The 20,300-nt window shown below is 45.9% G+C and overlaps 1 protein-coding gene across 19 annotated transcripts in view; it reads right to left on the reverse strand.

The window, feature by feature from the left end:
- DLG2 (discs large MAGUK scaffold protein 2) overlaps nt 1-20,300 on the reverse strand; it is a gene marked incomplete at its 3' end in the record, with an annotated part of 818,053 nt that overhangs the window by 90,732 nt on the left and 707,021 nt on the right. The gene's annotated exons all lie outside the window — the stretch shown is intronic.

Here is a 20,300-nt window from a genome sequence, read left to right on the forward strand (position 1 = left end):
CAGGGGTCCATTTGCATTTACTTTTAAAGTGACTCATAAATGAAATTGATGTTGCTGCTGCTGCTGCTGCTACTACTACTAATAATAATGTGTGAACCTGTAGGATAAATATATTTGCATTTTTAACCCTTAAGACTGTGTTGGGTGAAGGTGACCCACAAATCACCCTCAAGATCTGTTATGTTAAAAACTGAGCAGTTAGGGCAGGGGAGTTTGGGAGAGCCTGTGGTCCTGCAAATGTTGGACTCCGACTCCCATCAGCCATAGCAGCAAGCATAGTCAATGATCAGGGATGATGGGAGTTATAGTTGAAGATCATTCCGAGGGCTCAGGCTCTCTATCCCTTACTCAGGACACGGACCTTTGGGGATATCACTTACTAAGTTTCTGTTAATATGGATGGAGGTGATGAAATTATTTGTGGCTACTAGACATAGGAATTAAATCAGGGGTGGGGAGCTTGCAGCCCTCCAGATGTTGTGGCGCTACGATTCCCATCATCCCTGACCAAGGGACATGAAAACTGGGGCTGATGCGAGGTGGTCTGCTCACACCTGGAAGGCCACAAGTTCCCCACCATTGAACTCCCAGGTGTTAAAAATAGAGAGAGATTATTTCTAATGATGAGAGTTTGGGGATGGCCATCAGCCTATTCTGCTTGAGATATTTCTGGATGGCCACTGTTGGAAACAGACTACTTAACTTAATTTTTATGTTCTCAGGGATGCAAATTTCCCAAACTAACATGCATTTCAATGAGGTTTGCATAGGAACCCTAAGGTTTGAACTAGTTTGTATTTGGGAGTGGGATTTGATCCAGTAAGCTGCCAATGGAATTGTGGTGAAGAGGTCTTAGACTGAGTCCCCATGACGGGGTTTGCAACATCAGCCTCGGTGATTGACAGGAAAAGCAAAGCTGCTAAATTGGCTAGGTGAATACCAGGAAGGAACCTGACCACTTGCCTTGGCCTGGTTAAGAGAACAGAATTTACTGCCCATAGCCTGCGTCTCAAGCCAGGAGCAAACTCAAGCCATAGTTGAAGTCTCCATTTCAAAAAAAATATATGAAACTGACTCCTGATACTGTAGATGGAACATAAGCTGTAACACAACAACAACTATCAATAAATGTGTTCCTCAAGGAATGCTTCACATACGACATATCACATTGTCACATGATAAATCTTTGTACACCCGCATGTACAAAGAGCATGCTGGGAAAATAAGCACTTCTGTTATTTTTACAGATGACAGGGTGCATTAGAGCTGAGCTGAACTGAAATGGCCCTCACAACATCACCAACTTGCTTGTAGATTGTGAAGTTGGGGTGTGTGTGTGTGTGTGTGTGTGTGTGTGTGTGTGGCACATTTTGGTGACTGAGAGATTTGTGAACAGGCCACACTTGCAGCCATATACACTTTTGCTCGCTGCTGCTGCCTGGTGCCATTTTCTCAATGCTTTCTATCCAGACATCTTTAGAGTGAGAGTGGGAAGGCCTTCCCTCACTCTGATTTGGCTTCATGAAGTCAAATCAGAGTGGGGGAAGGAGAAGGAAGTAATGCTTCCTGTTGTTGCTCTTGTCATCTCTTGTGTTAGTAGCACTGGGGGGAAAGCATCAGAAAGCAGATGAAAGTGCTAGGACCATGTGAACAGTCAAAAAGGTAAAGGGACCCGTGACCATTAGGTCCAGTCGTGGCCGACTCTGGGCTTGCGGCGCTCATCACGCTTTATTGGCTGAGGGAGCCAGGTCATGTGGCCAGCATGACTAAGCCGCTTCTGGCAAACCAGCGCAGCGCACGGAAACGCCATTTACCTTCCCGCCAGAGCGGTACCTATTTATCTACTTACACTTTGACATGCTTTCGAACTGCTAGGTTGGCAGGAGCAGGGACCGAGCAATGGGAGCTCATCCCGTCGCGGGGATTTGAACTGCCAACCTTCTGATCGGCAAGTCCTAGGCTCTGTGGTTTAACCCACAGCGCCACCCGTGTCCCTTTTATGTGAACAGTTAGGCAGCAGCTAATCCTGCAAAAGAATAAGTTGTTGTCTCAAACTCTCCTTTCTGCTGGAACCCAAGATTTGAACCAAAAATGTTCTTGAAAGAACTTTCTACTTTCCTATATCAATGTATGTAGGAGAAATGGAATGAGCCAAGCAGTCTTAGTGTTTGTGGAAGAGCACAAGTAGATTTAAGCACAGCAAAAGAGGTGAATTTTGTCATTTTGAAGAAGAAACCCTATTCTCAGGGTATTTGCACTCGGGAAATTAAAGTCTCATTCCACTCCAAAAAGCAAAGCAGATGATCAAGTAATGTGGGGTTTTTTTTGCTCCTCTAATTCAGAGCATCCCTCAGCATCCAGATGGCCGGGAAAGAATCCCCAGGCTTTCTCTGACAGATAATTCTAGCATCTGTCACTCAACGGCAGCTGGAGCTGTCAAATGAGATAGCACCTTCACAGCATCTTGGAGCATCCGATCATCAAAAGGACTGGATCTTGCCAGGGTCAGCGAAATGTAGTTCAGCTCTTTCTTTCTTTTTCTATTTTTAAAGGGTAGTAAGAGTAAGCAATGCTAGGCTGACGGCTCCCAAAAGGAACTGTTGTCGTTAGACTACAACCCTTATAATTCCCAACTGCTGGCTATGCTAGCTGGGGCTGATGGGAGTTTACTGGCATTCATATATGAGAGCCAGTGTGGCGCAGTGGTTAGCATGTCGGACTAAGACCTGGGAAACAAGGCTTCAAACCCCCTATTTGGCCACAAAGCTCACTGGGCGAGCCTGGGTCAGTCACTGCTTAACCTACCTCACAAGGTTGCTGTGAGGATAAAAAAGGGAGGAGGAAAACAATTTAAGCCACCTTGAGCTCTTAAGAGGAAAAGATGGGACAGAAATGCAACCAATCAAGCAATCAATCAGTACCACTTTTGTTGTTGTTTAGTTGTTTAGTCGTGTCCAACTCTTCATGACCCCATGGACCAGAGCACGCCAGGCACTTCTGTCTTCCACTGCCTCCCACAGTTTGGGAGCTGGTAGCTTCGAGAACACTGTCCAACCATCTCATCCTCTGCCGTCCCCTTTTCCTTGTGCCCTCCATCTTTCCCAACAGGGTCTTTTCCAGGGAGTCTTCTCTTCTCATGAGGTGGCCAAAGTATTGGAGCCTCAGCTTCACGATCTGTCCTTCCAGTAGCACTCAGGGCTGATTTCCTTCAGAATGGAGAGGTTTGATCTTCTTGCAGTCCATGGGACTCTCAAGAGACTCCTCCAGCACCATAATTCAAAAGCATCAATTCTTCGGCAATCAGCCTTCTTCTTTTCACCCTCAACAAAAGGTTCCTTAATTCCTCCTCAACACCACTTAGTCATTAGCATTTCTAACCATACAATAAGAATAATCATAAAGTCAAATACTGTATCAAAACTCAAAGCCATTTACAAAAAGAACACACACTCAAAACCTTCACCATGAAGGGATTTGATTAAGACCAGTGTTTCTCAAACTTGGGTCTCCAGCTGCTATTGGAACCAGAATTCCCATTATCCCTGACCACTGGACTTGCTAGCTAGGGATGATTGGAATTGTAGTGTCAAAAAACAGCCAGAGACCCAAGTTTGGGAAACAGTGAGATGGGAAAGGTTTCTCTAAAAGCCCCAGAATGCAAGAAAATAGTGTCATTCAAGCCACCGTTCTTTTCACTCTTTTTAAATTCAGCTCACAGAAAATTATGCTTATCTTTGGTGCTGTTCTGATGCCTCAGGCACTTCTACAAACTTGCCTCTGGGAAGCTCTAGGGCACCCCACACATTTACTGCCCAACAGATTTCCATACCGCACCCTTTTGGAAAGAAACGGGGGGCAGGGACAGGATGGATGGGGCGAAGGAAAAACAGGGGGAACTGTCCCTTCTCTTCAACAGCCAATGGTGACATTTGACAGACCATCTCCCATTAGCTAGCATGGGGAAATTAATTTCTCTGGGTAGCAGGTGGGCAGTATTTCATGTTTTCCATGTTGCAAATTAAGAGGAATTTTGAGGCAGAAGAAGTGTCTGGGAAATAATGAGTCTAATAGGATTTAGACTAGAGTAGGAAAAATGGATGTAATGAGAATCATGAACTCAGTTTTTGCCAAACCCACTGCAATGTCCATCTGACCATGACCCATTAGGAGGAAGGGCTATAGCTCAGTGGCAGATCATCTGCTTTGAATAATAATGATAATAATGATAATAATGATAATATAATAATAATAATAATAATAATAATAATTTTTTTTTATACCCCACCCTTCCCAGCCAAGACTGGGCTCAGGGCAGCTAACAACTGATATAAAAACAAGTTGATTGAAATACAACTTAAAAAACAAGATTAAAATACAACATTAAAACATTAAAATGCAGCCTCATCACAGGAGGAGAAAGGAAAAAAGAAAGAGGGGGAGGGAATCAAATTGGCTCCAAGCCAAAGGCCAGGCAGAACAACTCTGTCTTACAGGCCCTGCGGAAAGAAATCAGATCCCGCAGTGCCCTGGTCTCATGAGACAGAGCGTTCCACCAGGCCGGAGCCAGTGTTGAGAAGGCCCTGGCTCTGGTTGAGGCTAATCTGACTTCCTTAGGGCCTGGGACCTCTAGGGTGTTGCTATTTATGGAATGAATGAATGAATGAATGAAGAAAGTCCCAGGTTCACCCCTTGGAATGTCCAAGTAGGGTTTGGAGGGGATCATGTCTGAAAGCCTGGAGCACCATTGCCAGTCATTGTAGACAATACTGGGCTAGAGGGACCCTCTTACATTGGTCTCCAGCCCCACCCGCCGCTGGCTGTGCCTCCTCCACCACCAGCATGCAGACCCCAATAGAAAAAAGGGTCCCCATCTTAGCTCTGTGAGGCGATCCTTCCACATACTATCAATGCCCTGTGAAGAAGTCCCCTCCCCAAAAGTCAGGCTCAAGGGTTCTGAGACCCGAGCGGGATGTCTGGCAATAAAAAATAGACCCCCTCCAAAGTGCATGGCCCAATACAGGCAATGGCCATGATCCAAGAGTGTCTGGGGGGACGGCAAGAATTTAGGTAGCCTTGTTGAATCAGAGGTGGTTGCTCACCTAGCTCTGATGCCAGGGCTTAAATGGGCACCATGGGCAGAGATTGGTTCTTGTGATCAGCTGTCACAATGCTCAGGCAGGTCTAGCACTGTAGCCAAGAGGCAGAGAGTATAAGCCAGCTAGTGTCAGGCTTCAGGGAATCAGCTTCCTCCCTCGTGGTAGTAAATAAGAAGATCAAATGAAAGGAACATTTTACCAGTTAGATTCTTTAATAATCACAGTAAGAGACAAAAGAACACATCTCCCTTAAAATGGCGGTGCTCCCAATTAAGGGACACCCCCCTCCATCCCTATTAATCTACGTCACTCCTACGTCTTTTAATAATAGCTGTCAACGTTTCCCTTTTTTAAAGGGAAATTCCCTTATTCCGAATAGGATTCCTTGCAAGAAAAGGGAAAAGTTGACAGCTATGCTTGTAATCTGAGCTTGTACCTCCTGCGCTTTCTGTTCTGAGACTTTCTGTGTTCTTCTCAACTTTGGGGAGGGCGGTGGAGGAATGCTGTCCAACGACTGTGAATCTGTTAACCCTCTCTCTTCCAGTGTTTCTTCTCCTAGCTGTTCCCCACCCAGTATTTCCCAGCTTCTGCCTTCTGAACTATGCCCCTCTGCAAACCACTGTTCCAAATCTATACTGCCTTCCTGTTCCTGGGAAGATTCAGGGTCAGGGGGTGGGGGTGGCTCCCACCATTCCTCCTCAGTGCAGCCCTCCTCAATACGGTCCCTGTCAGCTAGGATTGCATTGGAAAGGGTGTCTGTGTTCCAGAAGAGAAAGTTCTGAAGCCTGACTGCTTGGCGTTCTAGTTACATAACCCCACACCATGTGTCATAGCTGGCCAATTTTCAGAGGCTTAAAACAAAAATGATGTGATTTACTGCAGCATTATCTGGATCACTTAGAAGCACCTCAATCCGTACATGTGTTCCCCATGTGGTCTATGACCGAGGGCTGTAGAATGGACAGAGATGGCTTCCAATAGGGGCAACACTACGTCATGGCTGCTTCTACCTCCTTGCTTTTGCCCCTGTTCTGTGCGCATTACTGGAGATCCTCAGCTGGTCAGAAGCCAGAGCACAAGGCAGCATAGCTGCCAACCGTCCCTTATTTGGTGGGAAAGTCCCTTATCCCAGCGCTATGTCCCACTGCTATCCCTTATTGATGATGTCCATTAAATTTCCCGGGTTTCAAAGGAAGCAGCTCCTCTCCCTCCCTCCCTGCCGGCCAGCGAGGAGGGAGGCTCCAACTGTGTTGCTTGGCTGCATTGCTCACCCAATAAGGAGTCTAAGAACGACTGGGGGGGGGGGTGAAGCTTGCATGCCTTGTGCCGATCAAATCGGCCGTGTTGCCTGGGGACTCGCCTTTGCTCAGCGCTTCCCAGCGGAGAGGTGGCGGTGTTTTTCCTTGCTGCATCCCCTTTGCCGGGTTGCTACGCTGTGGGAAACACCGCTTGAGGCTTCATTTGGCTGCTGGCTGGGCTTTCTGCCTTTGGCTTGGAGGGGCTCAGAAGTTGAACATACCTGTGCTCCTTGGAAAATCCCTTATTTTGGCTGCTGATGCCTTATTTTTGAGGCTGCTGGTCCCTTATTTTCAAATCTGTAAGTTGACAGCTATGCAAGGCAGACACCTCCAGACGGTGACAACTCTGTATCAGGTCTTCAGAGGACATCAGTCCCAAGAGACAAATGTAATTGCCATGTAGATCAGCAGTAAGTGGTACTCCCCACTATGGGCTTTCGCGTCATGAACTCATAAGGAGTAGGTAGAAGAAAAGCGGTAATTGATACCTTCTTGGTCAGAGTTGGTTAGTGAAAGAACAGGTGAAAAAACTGAGTTTGCATTATGTTGTAGTTTTTGGCACCCGTTAAGAACACACCTCTTCACTCAGGCTTTTGGGAAAGTGATTCAGCAAGGACAGCTGTAAATTAAAAGGTCCATCTGCTGTACCAATATGGTTTATCCTTTTAACTTTGTTATATTGAGTTTTATTGTTTTATTGTATATGCTGTAAGCTATCCTGGGATCTTGAGAAAGAATGGTTTAGAAATGGAGATGATTAAAACGATAAGAAACATAGTATCAATTACCCTGAATATGCTGAAACCAATAGAAATATGGCACCACCTAGTGGTAGAATTCAAGGATTACAATTCAGATCAGTCTACCAAATAAAAAAAAGGGGGGGGGGGAATGCTGTGCCCCAGTACCCAAAGAATGCACAATTGAATAGTGGATCCTGACCATTACCCTCCAAAAAATAATCACAACAAGTCACTGAAACACTTTTAACCTTCTGACAGTTAGCAGCTAAAATCATGAGCTGGCTTTCAGAAGAGAACAGAAATCTGAATTCCTAATGGTGTAAATGGATACTTAATGTAGAAAAATTAACAGAACTTTGATTTCCTAATGTCATGCTCCACCATCTGCTTGTTAGGACCACCCCATATCCGGAACCAAGCAAGATGTCTACACTGGAGAAGAGAAAAGGCCCCCATTGCCAGATCCAACATCTATAGGGACTAAGGGGAGTCAATGAATACTGAGAGATACCCTCAGACCACTATTCTGGAAGATGCCTATCTCAAGAATCTCCATCAGGTGTGGAGACAATGATGAGTCCAAGTTAAGAGTTCAGTCCAAAAGATGCAGTGCACATCTGGAAACATCAGGCTTCTAGCCTCTGAAGGTTCATCCACACTTCCCTTTGCCCCATGTTTTCTTCTGTTTGGTCTCTGACTTCTAGACATAAGTCCAACAGGGTTTTGTTTTGTCTTACCACTTTCTTTGGGAAAAATCCATCGTTGTTTGTTTGTTTGTTTGTTTTTATTATAATTTATATACTGTTCTATGCCCAGAGGTCTCAGGGTGATTCACATAAAAAGATCACAGTATATAAAATAAAAATGAAAGCAAGAACCCAATAATACCTCCCCAAAGCCACATTTTAAAAGGGTATGGGATGTTGATCAGGTCAACCAAAAGCCTGGTTAAAAAGGAACGTTTTTGCCTGGTGCCTAAAGGTGTATAATGAAGGCATCAGGCAAACTTCCCTGGGGAGAGCATTCCGCAGATGGGGAGCCACTGCAGAGAAGGCCCCGATCTCGTGTTGCCACCCTCCGGTCCTCTCGAGGAGATGGCACATGAAGGAGGGCCTCAGAAGATGATCTCAGGGTCTGGGTAGGTTCATGTGGAAAGAGGCAGTCCTTGAGGTATTGTGGTCCTGAGCCGTTTACCGCTGAATCGGAACAAATGTCAATCCACAGAAAACCCGATTACTGTTTGCTCCGATTCAGCAGTAAACCACAGGTTTCGGAGGGGGAAGTGGCAGTAAAAAAGGAAAACTGCTAAGACTCATGCCAAGAAGTCACAGACCAAATGGAAGCATGAATGAGACCTGAGTATCACTCAGGAGGAACTATTACCAGAGCATTTTCCAGACTAGGGCTCCATATAAGACAGAAAACTCACAATGTCTGTAGGCTAAATGTAGCTCAGGTAGAAAAGGCAATGATGTGCAGGGAGGGAAGAAAGCAAACCAAGAAAGCAAATCCAATTTATGTACACTTCCTGGAGGATATCAATAATCCACCTTTAGCATCAGTCTGTTTATTAATTTTTTTTTTAAAAAAAGCTGTTGAAGAAACACCAGAGATAGAAACAAGAGGCCCAAGTGTTAAAGCTAAACCCACTTGCTTATTTAAAATAATCACTGCCTATTCATGATGACATACGTCCACCTCTCTCAATTTCCATTTTCTACCTAAAGACAAAAAAGGAGAATTGTATACAATCATAGATGCTCAAGTTGTTCAGCAATCATCAAGGAAGCTGCTGTGGTTGACAGCTGTGACCTGCTGGTTTACAATTAGGATGCTCAGAGGAATGCATCATGTTCCCAGGGCACAGTCCTCATTCCAGCTCAGAGGCAGAGCTGGAGAAAGAGGAGGCATCATCCATGGAGCCAACCACCACTTCTAGCCACTGAGTCTAAAGCAGGCATGGCCAAACTTGGCCCTCCAGATGTTTTGGGACTACAACTCCCATCAGCCCTAGCTAACAGGACCAGTGGTCAGGGATGATGGGAATTGTAGTCCCAAAACATCTGGAGGGCCAAGTTTGGCCATGCCTGGTCTAAAGGATGTGACTTGGATGGACTCCTCTAGCTCAGAGGGCACTCCTCCAATTAACCCTCACTGCATCCATGCTAGAAGAGCCAACGGATGCAGAATAGGACCATGCCCCTTTAAAAGAGCAGACATTTCCTCAGAGAGGTGGGCCTAATAGGAGGTTCAAGGCAAACAGCCTTCACAAGTCTTAAGATGCTGAAGCAACAACTCTCCCTGAGTCCTGGCAAGCATTGGCTGCTGTGAGCTCTCCAGGGTCCTGATCTGCCTGTCTGTAACTTTGCTCTTTGGGGTATGGCCTTTGTTCTATCAATGGGTATCAGTCTGGCCTCTTCTGGGACCCTGAGACTCTGTCTCCACCCCCATCTTTCATCCTGGACATCAAGGTCCAGCTCCGAGGGCCTTTTGGCAATTCTCTTATTGCAAGAAGTGAGGTTACAGGGAATCAGGCAGAGGGCCTTCTCAGTGGTGGCACCCACCCTGTGGAATGCCCTCCCATCAGATGTCAAGGAAATAAACTACTATCTGTCTTTTAGAAGACATCTGAAGGCAGCCCTGTTTAGGGAACTTTTTAATGTTTGATGTTTTATCATGTTGTTAATATTCTGTTGGGAGCTGCCCAGAGTGGTTGGGGAAACCCAGCCAAATGGGCGGGGTATAAATGAATTAATCATCATCACCAAGCTGGAAAAAGAGCACAGAGTGGATTATTCCCATAGGTGAAAGAAGTCACCCATTCTATCCAAAGGAACATATTTCAAGTTCCAAACCTTCTACAGCTAATGTCGCTAGAACATATTTTCACAAACTTTTTTTCCTAGTGTATTCATATTAAAGCTGCAAATAATTTTCTATGCAAGGAACCAGATTTCCCAGTAACTGCAGTTTTATGTGCTGCGCTGCGGAAAGGGGTTTCTATCGCAGTGAGTCTGTAAACCAGGAAGCAATTTAGGAATGCCTCAAAAAGTAATACAGTTGTGTCTGTATGTGGCAATAGCTCAGCTTGGAATATCCTGTGCAGCAATTAGTTCCAGGACATGCTGGGTTGAATTATTATTCATTAATTTTTATTAAACATTTTTATAGTGCCATCGATTTATACAGCACCAGAAGCTTTACAAAATAATAGCTACCCTTTGGGTAAGGTTGGATGAATCTGTCAGTTCTGATTTCTCTCAGTTTCACACTTTCCCAATCTTAAATTCAGGTTTCCATGGCTCCATATAGATTTTGATTGGCTGTCCAGTTTTTAAAGCCCTCAGAGAAATTTGCCAGTGTTTTAGTGCACATTTAAGAGACTCAGAGGAGATCTGATAGCCATTTGATAGCTGCTGCTGTGGCACCGTGAGTGTTGGGGAAGGCTGCTCCCTCCTCAGGCTAACTCCACCAGGCCTAGGGGGCGGGGCCCAGACTCACCTTCGCCACAGCTTTAAGAGGCCTCATTGAGGCACTGGGACATCGCTGCTGCTGCTGCACCGTGAGTGTTGGGGAAGGCCGCTCCCTCCTCAGGCTAACTCCACCTGGCCTAGGGGGCGGGGCCCAGACTCACCTCTGCTACAGTTTTAAGGACACTGGTGCTGCTTCAGCAAATGTTAAAAATGTTTTTTTATATTTTAAAGTATTTTGAAGGTGTTTTTACTTTTTACTTTGTTGGACCACCGTGAACAGTGGTTTTTATCTATGTATTTTTATTTTGTTCCATTTTATTGTGGTTTGGGGTGGGGATTGGTTTTGTTTAGGTATAATTGTTTTTTGTTTGTTTGTTTGCTTTTATATTTTGTAAATGGAGGCGAGTATGAGGCTTGGGATTCCTACTGTGGAGGGGCGAGGGAGGTATGGCGGTGGGGGCAGATGTTATAGGCGAAGGGGATCGAGATACGGATATGCTTGTACCCCTTCCAATCTGCGCCCCATCCCGAGGGACGAGGGTAGGGTGAGCAAGGATTACTCACCTCCGTCACTGGTGTTGTGCAATGCCAGGTCTATAGGTAACAAAACTGCCACTCTGCGAGATTTCTTTACCTCGCAGGGGGTCGACCTGGCTTGTGTGATGGAGACCTGGGTGCACGAAGGGGAAACTGTTACCTTATGAGAGATGGCGCCCCCGGGTTTCTCCGTCCTTCACCAGTCACGGACTGTGGGCCGGGGGGGAGGGGTGGCATTATTAATCCGGGAAGATTGTTCTTTCAGGGCTCTACCATCGCCATCGATCCCCGGCATTGAATGTGTTGGCCTAGTGTGGGGCTCTGAGGTGAGCTTGGCTGTCTGGCTGGTGTACCGGCCACCTAGCGCACCAGCAGCCACCCTGTCAGGCCTGCTGGAGGCGGTGGCCGGCTGGGCCTTGGAGTTCCCTAACCTATTGGTATTGGGGGACTTCAACATCCATGCTGATGCCACTCCCTCCTCACAGGCTCTGGACCTGGTGTCTTCCATGGCGACACTAGGGCTCTCCCATTTTGTTTCGGGCCCCACACATCAAGCAGGCCACACGCTGGATTTGATCTTTGGCGCCGGTATAGATGTGATCATGTCTCCTTCGATGAAGGTGCCATGGTCTGATCACTACGCTCTGAAAGCCAGGATTGACTTTCCACCCCCACCCTGCTTAGGTGGCAAGCCGATTTGGGCTCGCCCGCAGAGGCTGATGGACCCTGATAGATTCCGTTAAGCCTTGCGGGACCTTGCTCCCCCTGGTGACTCATTGACTGAGCTTGTTGAGGGCTGGAATATCCAGCTCCTGGCAGCCATCGATGAGATCGCACTTAAGCGCCCTCTGCGACCCCGCAGAAACCGGGCTCCCTGGTTTACCAAGGAGCTTCGGAAAATGAAGCGGGACCTCAGATGGCTAGAGCGAGTATGGCGGGGTGCCCGTGATGGAGCCTCAAGAACATCTTATAGGGCTTTTATGAAAACCTATGAGATGGCAGTGAAGGCCGCTAAGAAGTCTTACTTCTCGGCCTCCATTGCATCCGCTAGCTCTTGCCCGGCGCAATTATTTAGTATAATTAGGTCTTTAACGTCCCTTGAAGGACAGCCAAATTTAAATAACAATCTGACACACAGCTGTGAGGCATTTGCGAGCTTTTTTGCGGAGAAGGTCCTGTTGCTCCGCCATGACCTCCCTGCCAATTTGGATACAATAATGGAACTGGAGGCCCCTCGACTGTCCTCGGGTCCAGTATTGGACCACTTTGACCAGATATCCCCAGCCGATGTGGACAGACTCCTCCGAGCTGGAAAGCCCACCACCTGTCCTCTTGACCCGTGCCCGTCTTGGCTGATTAGAGCGTGTCCAGACGAGGTGCGGGCCCCCCTGGGGGATATCATCAATATTCCCAGGGGAATTGAAGGAGGCAGTGGTGCGCCCGCTCTTAAAGAAAACATTAGATCCCTTAGATCTATCCAATTACCGCCCGGTTTCGAATCTTCCATTCCTGGGTAAGGTGATTGAGAGAGCGGTTGCTGAACAGCTTGGTAGGTTTCTGGATGAAACATCGGCTCTGGATCCATTCCAGTCCGGCTTCCGCGCTGGTCATGGGACCGAGACGGCTCTGGTTGCCCTAACAGATGATCTCCGCAGGCAGCTGGATCGAGGTGGGTTGGGGCTGCTGATTCTTCTAGACCTGTCAGCATCCTTCGACATGGTCGATCACGAACTCCTGGACCTTGCCGACGTGGGGATCCAGGGCACAGTCCTTCAATGGCTGCGCTCGTTTCTCTCTGGTCGGGGACAGAGGGTGGTGCTTGGGGGGGAATTGTCATTGCGCCACTCCTTGGTGTGTGGAGTGCCTCAGGGTGCGATACTCTCCCCGATGCTTTTTAACATCTTTATGCGCCCCCTCGCCCAGCTTGTCCAGAGTTTTGGGCTGGGTTGCCATCAGTATGCCGATGACACCCAACTCTATGTGTTGATGGATGGCCATCCTGACTCGGCCCCAGACACACTGACCAGATGTTTGGAAGCTGTGGCTGGATGGTTACGTGGAAACCGGTTGAAGTTAAATCCTTCGAAGACAGAGGTCCTCTGGCTGGGACGGGACAATATGGGATTGGGGGGGCAACTCCCATCTCTTGTAGGGGCGCAATTAGTGCCAGCACCGTCCGTTAAGAGTTTGGGTGTAATCTTCGATACCTCCCTCTGTATGGAGGCGCAGATTACAGCTATAACAAAGGCGGCATTTTTTCATCTCCGCCAAGCTAAGCAGTTGGCCCCTTATCTCTCTCGCCCTGACCTAGCCACTGTGATCCACACGACGGTCACTTCCAGATTGGATTATTGTAACTCGCTCTACGTGGGGTTGCCCTTGAGACTGACCCAGAAACTCCAGCGGGTGCAGAATGCCGCGGCGAGACTCCTTATGGGGTCTTCGCTGCGCGATCACATTCATCCGGTACTATACCAGCTGCACTGGCTCCCGGTGGAGTACAGGATCAGGTTTAAGGTGCTGGTTTTAACCTTTAAAGCCCTATACGGCCTAGGACCCTCGTACCTACGGGACCGCCTCTCCTGGTATGCCCCACAGAGGAACCTACGGTCTGCAAATAAAAACATCCTGAAGGTCCCAGGCCTCAGAGAGGTTAGGCTGGCCTCAACTAGAGCCAGGGCTTTCTCGGCTGCGGCTCCAATCTGGTGGAACGCTCTGTCACAAGAGACTAGGGCCCTGCGGGACCTGACATCTTTCCGCAGGGCCTGCAAGACAGAGTTGTTCCACCAGGCCTTTGGTCAGGGCGCAGCCTGACTCCCTCCTCTGGCAACCTGCACAGAATTTTGCTTAACGGTTGCCATTAATTTGCTTTTAATTAATTTTTATAATGAAATGTTTTTAGAATGTTGGATTATTTGATTGTTTGATTGTTGTTAGCCGCCCTGAGCCCGGCTTCGGCTGGGGAGGGCGGGATATAAATAAAATTTATTATTATTATTATTATTATTATTATTATTATTATCTTCAAATATGTAAAGGGCCATTACATGGAAGATGGAGCAAGCTTATTTTCTCTGGCACTGGAGGGTAGGACCCAAACCAATGGTTACAAGATAGGAGATTCCGACGCAACATCAAGAAGAACTTTCTGACAGTAAGAGCTGACAGTAAGATAGTGGAACAGTCTCCCTTGGGAGGTGGTGGACTCTCCTTCCTTGGGAATTTTTAAGCAGATGTTGGATGGCCATGTGTCATGGATACTTTGGTTGAGCTTCCTGCATTGCAGGGGGTTAGACTAGATGACCAAGGCATTCCTTATCTTGTTTTCACCAATATGTGCATTTGCACGCACACTTCCCCTTAAAATCACATCTTTATTGCAAAATTCAGAAGAGCTTCAATTTTTAAGGTGGCTATGTTCCAGTTTCTGCATTGTTTTAGGAAACATGACTTGTGAATTTTATCATATACACCTTGCCTTTTCCTCCTAAACTTTAAAAGTACTGAATACTTTAAACCAGGGGTAGCCAATGCAGAGCCATCCAGAGGTTATGCACTGCAATTGCCATCAGCTCCAGCAAGCACAGCCAGTAGCCTAAAACATCTAGACGGCACCAAATTGACTACATGTAATATAGACTTTCCCCATAGGGAATATGCTCCTTGTCAGCATTTTGGATGTCTTTTTCTGGACTTTCCCCAGAAACACCATGCCCCTTTTTGAGATTGGGTGACCAGAACCACACACAATATTCCAGATTGGGGGATGTCCCCAAGATTTATGCAAGTGCATTTCATATAGGCTCCTTTAATTTTCAGTTGCAGCAACATGCAATTCACCCCTTATGCCAACACAGCCACAAAGAAGACGTAGTTTGGATCATATACTACATGGCCAGAGCTCTGAACAGACCCAAGCAGAAGCCTCTGTGGAATTCAGTTGTATATCTGCAATTTTTGCTCAGCCTGTATATATTTCTAAATGTCACTTTTTAATTGAGCCTGTTCATAAGAACATGAGAAGAACGCTTCCAAGACATATCTCACCCAACATTCTGTACTCACAGTGGCCAATGAAATGCTTATGGAAATCCCACAACCAGGATCTGAGGAGCACAGCACTCTCCTCACTTGTGACGCCCAGAAACTGGTATTTAAATGAATATTGCCTCCAAGAGTGGAGGCAGCATCTATCTGAATATTGCCCCCATTGTTATTGGAGATCTGATATATTCCACCTCTCCCCCAATGCCTTGGGTCTTTTTGTGGCTGACAGTTCCTCATTCATGCAGACACTCAGCAAGAAATTTTAAGAAATGCTTATACTCTGACACACCCAAATTATGTTGTTGAGTTGTTGTTGCTGTTGTTGTTTGCTTCTGAACTGCCTACACCTCTAATTCTTTTGCCTCTCAGGGCCTCCCCACATTCCTCAGAAAGCTGCCCTTGTTTCTCAGACCTGTGTCGAGTTTCAATCCCAGGCACACTGACCGCCTTCTGTCCCCTCATCAAACTAGACTACAAGCATTCCTTGTGTCTAGCAGGGAGTGTTAATGAACATTCCATCGACTCAGATTTAGAGGCTTCACCTATCCAAGCCCAAATGCAATGCAATGCAGACAGGGAGCAGAATGACAAAGCTGAAGCAGAGTGATGCAATTTCATCCGAAGCACAGAATTCACACACCGAAAGAATACTGAGCAGAAGTCTCAAGTGAAGACAGCAAATGATTTTGGGTGCATGAAGGACAACTATCTGCAAGGCCTGTGAATGAGTTTGAAAGAGACATACAAAATGGAAACTACAGGTTTGAGTTAGCTACTTTCCAGTTCTTTAAAACTGCATCATTCTTTGCCATCCCTAATACCTGCAAAGTCAGTCAGTTTTCTTTGTAGCTATAGCGCTGCCTTCAAGACGACCCTCCCATGCAAATCCTCTGATGTTTATTCAATAGACACAGCTGCTATCTCAATGCTGCAGCCATGACAAAGGGAAAGCAAAGCAGGAACTGTGCATGGGAGAACCGCCCCCCCCCCACCAAATCCCCCAGGTGACTAGATGAATGATAATGCCAAATGCGAAATTTCTACGTCTAACCACCGCCTCTGTCAACTGCTCTCCCTGGATATTGGATTTGGAAATTAATGAACTCCTTTCATTCACAGACGCTGTTGAAACAGGGTGCTAATTGGCTGACTTGGAAGATTTATAGTTGTTGAGACTTGATTGAATGTGCTTCCCCACCCTGGGAAGTGTGTTGCTTTGCTGGGACCACTGCAGAGATGCTGCACTGCAGCACAATGCAAGTGTACGGACCAGTGATTGAGTACCACTTTGGACATTGTCTTGCCATGCATGAAGAGGAAGCAGAGATTCCCTGCATCTCCTGTTCCTGCCCACCTACAGCAATGTCATATGGGAAATACACCTTCTGCTCCCACCCATTACATTGCCTAGGAGATATTCTAGCTTCCTATGGGGCACAGCAGGTTTATTTCCAGTATGGAGAGGAAGCACGTCTACCTCCCTCTCCCCAATATCAGCTTTATCTCTCCTGAATATATATATTTATATATTGCAAATCTCAGTTGTTCATCCTTCATGCCTGACCAACCTGGACACCCAATTTTCTATAAGTTCAGTATTATCTTTGCTGGTCTAACCCATGCATTGAAAATATATTTTCTTCACCTATCCATGCACAAATGTGCAAATAACTATAAGCATTGCCATCGCACTGTCATATGCGCACAGTTTAACAACAGATATTGGATAACTGCATGTTAGGATTCAAAGCAGTGTGTAAAAAAATCATTCATTCTATGTAGCGTGGATTCATAAATGTTGAAAAATAATTTTGTAGATTTGTTTCACCTCCTTTTAAGTCCTAGCATGCATGGCACAGCGATTTTTATAAGGTGATAATTTTATCACTGTGTATCTTTCTTTTTAAGTCTACCCCCCCATCCAAATCGACGTGCTTTTTTTAAATGTTGAAAGACAAGCATTTATATAGTGCTTTAGAATATAAAGAATGAGTCACATACATTAACTTTCAGTCCTTGGAGCAATCCTGTAATTACAGTTCAGGGTTATGATCCCCACACTGTAGCCACTGAGGCTGAGATGGAGGGCTTGCCTAAAGTCATCTAGAGAAGCCATAGAAGAGGCAAAACAGAGACTTCCCAATTCATAGCAGGGTCTCTTAGCCATGTTGTTTCACGAGCTCTTTACCATGACCCAATCTGCTGGTGATCACTTAGATCTGCAGGAACCAGCACCTTTTCACCCAAGGGCCTCACATATTTAACTTGCCTACCACTGCAGGTAGCATACATGACAACAGATAACAGAGTGCCAGGCTCTTGCCAGAGAGCTTTCCTTTCAGGGATTTTCATTCTCCACCAAGGCGGCAGGGCCTGGAAGAGGTAGATGAGGCCAGGAACTAAGGAAGGGCTCAGTTACCACCTGCCACAGGTCTGAGCAAATTGTCTCTTTCCCGGGACCTGTCCAGGGTCCTGAAATAACTCCTCTTCCTTAATACTGTCTCATGGCCTTTTAGTGGATGCTGTATCTGCCTATCACTGTCCTCTTCTTTGCCTGCCAGTTCCAGACAATGACCTGACTTTCCCCCTCCAGAACTGCATGGGCTGATCCTTTCTCGTCCTTGTATGTTGCACTAGAAATAGAGCATGAGAAACCTACTGCATTGTAGTTTTTCAGTATCGACATGTCTGTTGAGCTTTTTATCTGTGCAATTTTCTTGATATATGCTTGTTAGACTCCCCACTGGAATAAAGCAATAAATCTTTATCTATTTAGCGCATTAAAAGTTATTCTTGTTTTGTCAGAGGCCATTAAAACTTGTGTGTGGACCATTTGCACATATGCAACAAATCATATTTGACATAAAAACTATAAATAGAAAGAGGCCAATATGACCAAATTTAAAAAGACAATTAGCACATTGACAAATGCATCAACTTGTACAATATAACAACTTATAAAACATTAAATGCTAGCTATGAAAAATTAAAACAGTTAATAATCTGAACTGGCAGACATTAGCCTAGAGTTAAGGAATGTGGCACACTATGCAAATTAACATGTTCCGAAGCGTGAGCAGCAAGTCGTTTGGGGCATTATGCTGCAGTATGTGTGTGTGTGTCCCACTTCAATGCACAAAAAATAAGTAGCCCTGTCCATAACACAATCTCTGTCTAATGCAATGCTTGTACTGACCCAAACATTAAGTATAAGGAAGTTACATCAACCTTTGTTTGAGACATACAATTATGGCAATCTCAGACACACAAGAATCAATATATAGGTTGCGATTTTCGTCTACCAGGTTCCTTGGGAACAAGATTCTCTGCATTCTGGACAAATATCTCATTACCTCTCAATCCATGTAGTGCAGCATGGCCAGTTGTCAGGGTTGATGGGAGCTGAAGTCTGGACAGCCAGAGGTTCCACATGGGATGTGAATGCATGAATACAGTCACTCCCAGTACAAATAATGAAACAGAATGGCTTGCCCACCAATGAGATTGCCTTTGATGTCTCTGTTTGAGTCAGTGATCTGGTCTTGCCTCCTTCCAATAAAGAACCAGGCACGGTTCTTTGTGGGTTGGTAATTCCAACTCTTGGGCACTTTAGAATTTGTGCTGGTTCACTACAGAACTTGCACTTCAAAACTGGGGTGGTGTGGTTTTCAAAACTTGAAGGGGCACTGTCCTTGATGACAACAGTGGCACTGTGGTCTCCACAGTGATGATGGAGATCCTGTTGGTGCCCACTTGCTGTTGTTAATGGAGAATTCAAAGGGAAATATCAGGCAACAAAAGGTGCTCTGTTACAGCCACAGCCAGTGGTGTGAAAATGAAAATTCCCCACCTGCAAGTTGTGCAATATGTTTGGGAGACGTCTTTTTGTTCAAGGTTAGTTTGGAGAGAAAGTGTCCATGCAAGGCTACTTCACGGGGTGTGTGGGGAGCACTGTAGATATCAAAAATGTGGGGAAGACTGCTCTGTTGTCATTTCATCAACATCATTTAACACGTTAGAAGCATCAAAAATGCGCCCCACAACTTGCAATACTAGGGTTCTCCCTATTGCTACCAATCTGCAGATGTGGAGCTAGCCTTCCTGATGAAATGAAGGCCTAGCTTCTCACTTGTATGAATGGGAGACCAGAAAGCCATTACACAATAATCTTCATTTCTTTCTAAGTGCTGGCAAATGCAAGCACCCATTCTAATTTTCTCTGTGTGGTAAAGGTAAAAGATAAAAGACCCCTGGATGGTTAAGTCCAGTCAAAGGCAACTAGTGGGTGTGGTGCTCATCTTGCTTTTCAGGCCGAGAGAGCTGTCGTTTATCAGGATGTGGGTGGCACTGTGGTCTACACCACTGAGCCTCTTGGGCTTGCTGATTAGAAGGTCAGCAGTTCGAATCTGCGCAACGGGGTGAGCTCCTGTTGCTCTGTGCCAGCTCTTGCCAACCTAGCAGTTCTAAAGTATATCTGTGTGATCAAAGCTATTGGTCCATCATCTCAGTACAAACATGGGAGCAGCTGTGGCTCTGTACTGCCCAGTTCATGTAGTCACACATCTAACCAAATGACGAAATAGGCAGAGGATGTGTATATGCACTGATTTTGAGAATATCCTTCTAGCGTTGGCCACTTCTAATTTCTCTTTTTAGCATGAAGGTGGAAAGGATCTGTTTGCTACAGTTATCTAGCACTTAATTTATTCCTGTTCCCAGCCAATACCTTGTAACAATTGGTACTCACAATCATAAGCAATAAAACACAGAGGGAGATAGGCTACCAAAGGAACACAAAAGGGAAAAATCATTTCCAACCCGATGGAAACAGAGAGACACAGAACCACTCCATGTGGCTCATAATTGTGTCCTGAAAACTTCTGATGAAAGCCAAATACGTAGCAGAATGAAAACAAGTGAGAGCTGTCATTTTGGGGCAGGAACTTTTTGAAGCTCAAATTAATTTATATTTGCTATTCAACAAAAGGCTGCGCCAATGTTAGTCCTACTCAAGAGTAGACACACTGGAAATAATAGGCTTGTCTAACATAGGCCCGTTTGTGTCCATGGCTCCATTCTGGAGTTGAGCTTAGTTGGATACAACTC

This window comes from Podarcis pityusensis (genome assembly GCF_964106645.2).
Source record: "Podarcis pityusensis genome assembly, chromosome: 4".
NCBI classification, from domain to species: domain Eukaryota; kingdom Metazoa; phylum Chordata; class Lepidosauria; order Squamata; family Lacertidae; genus Podarcis; species Podarcis pityusensis.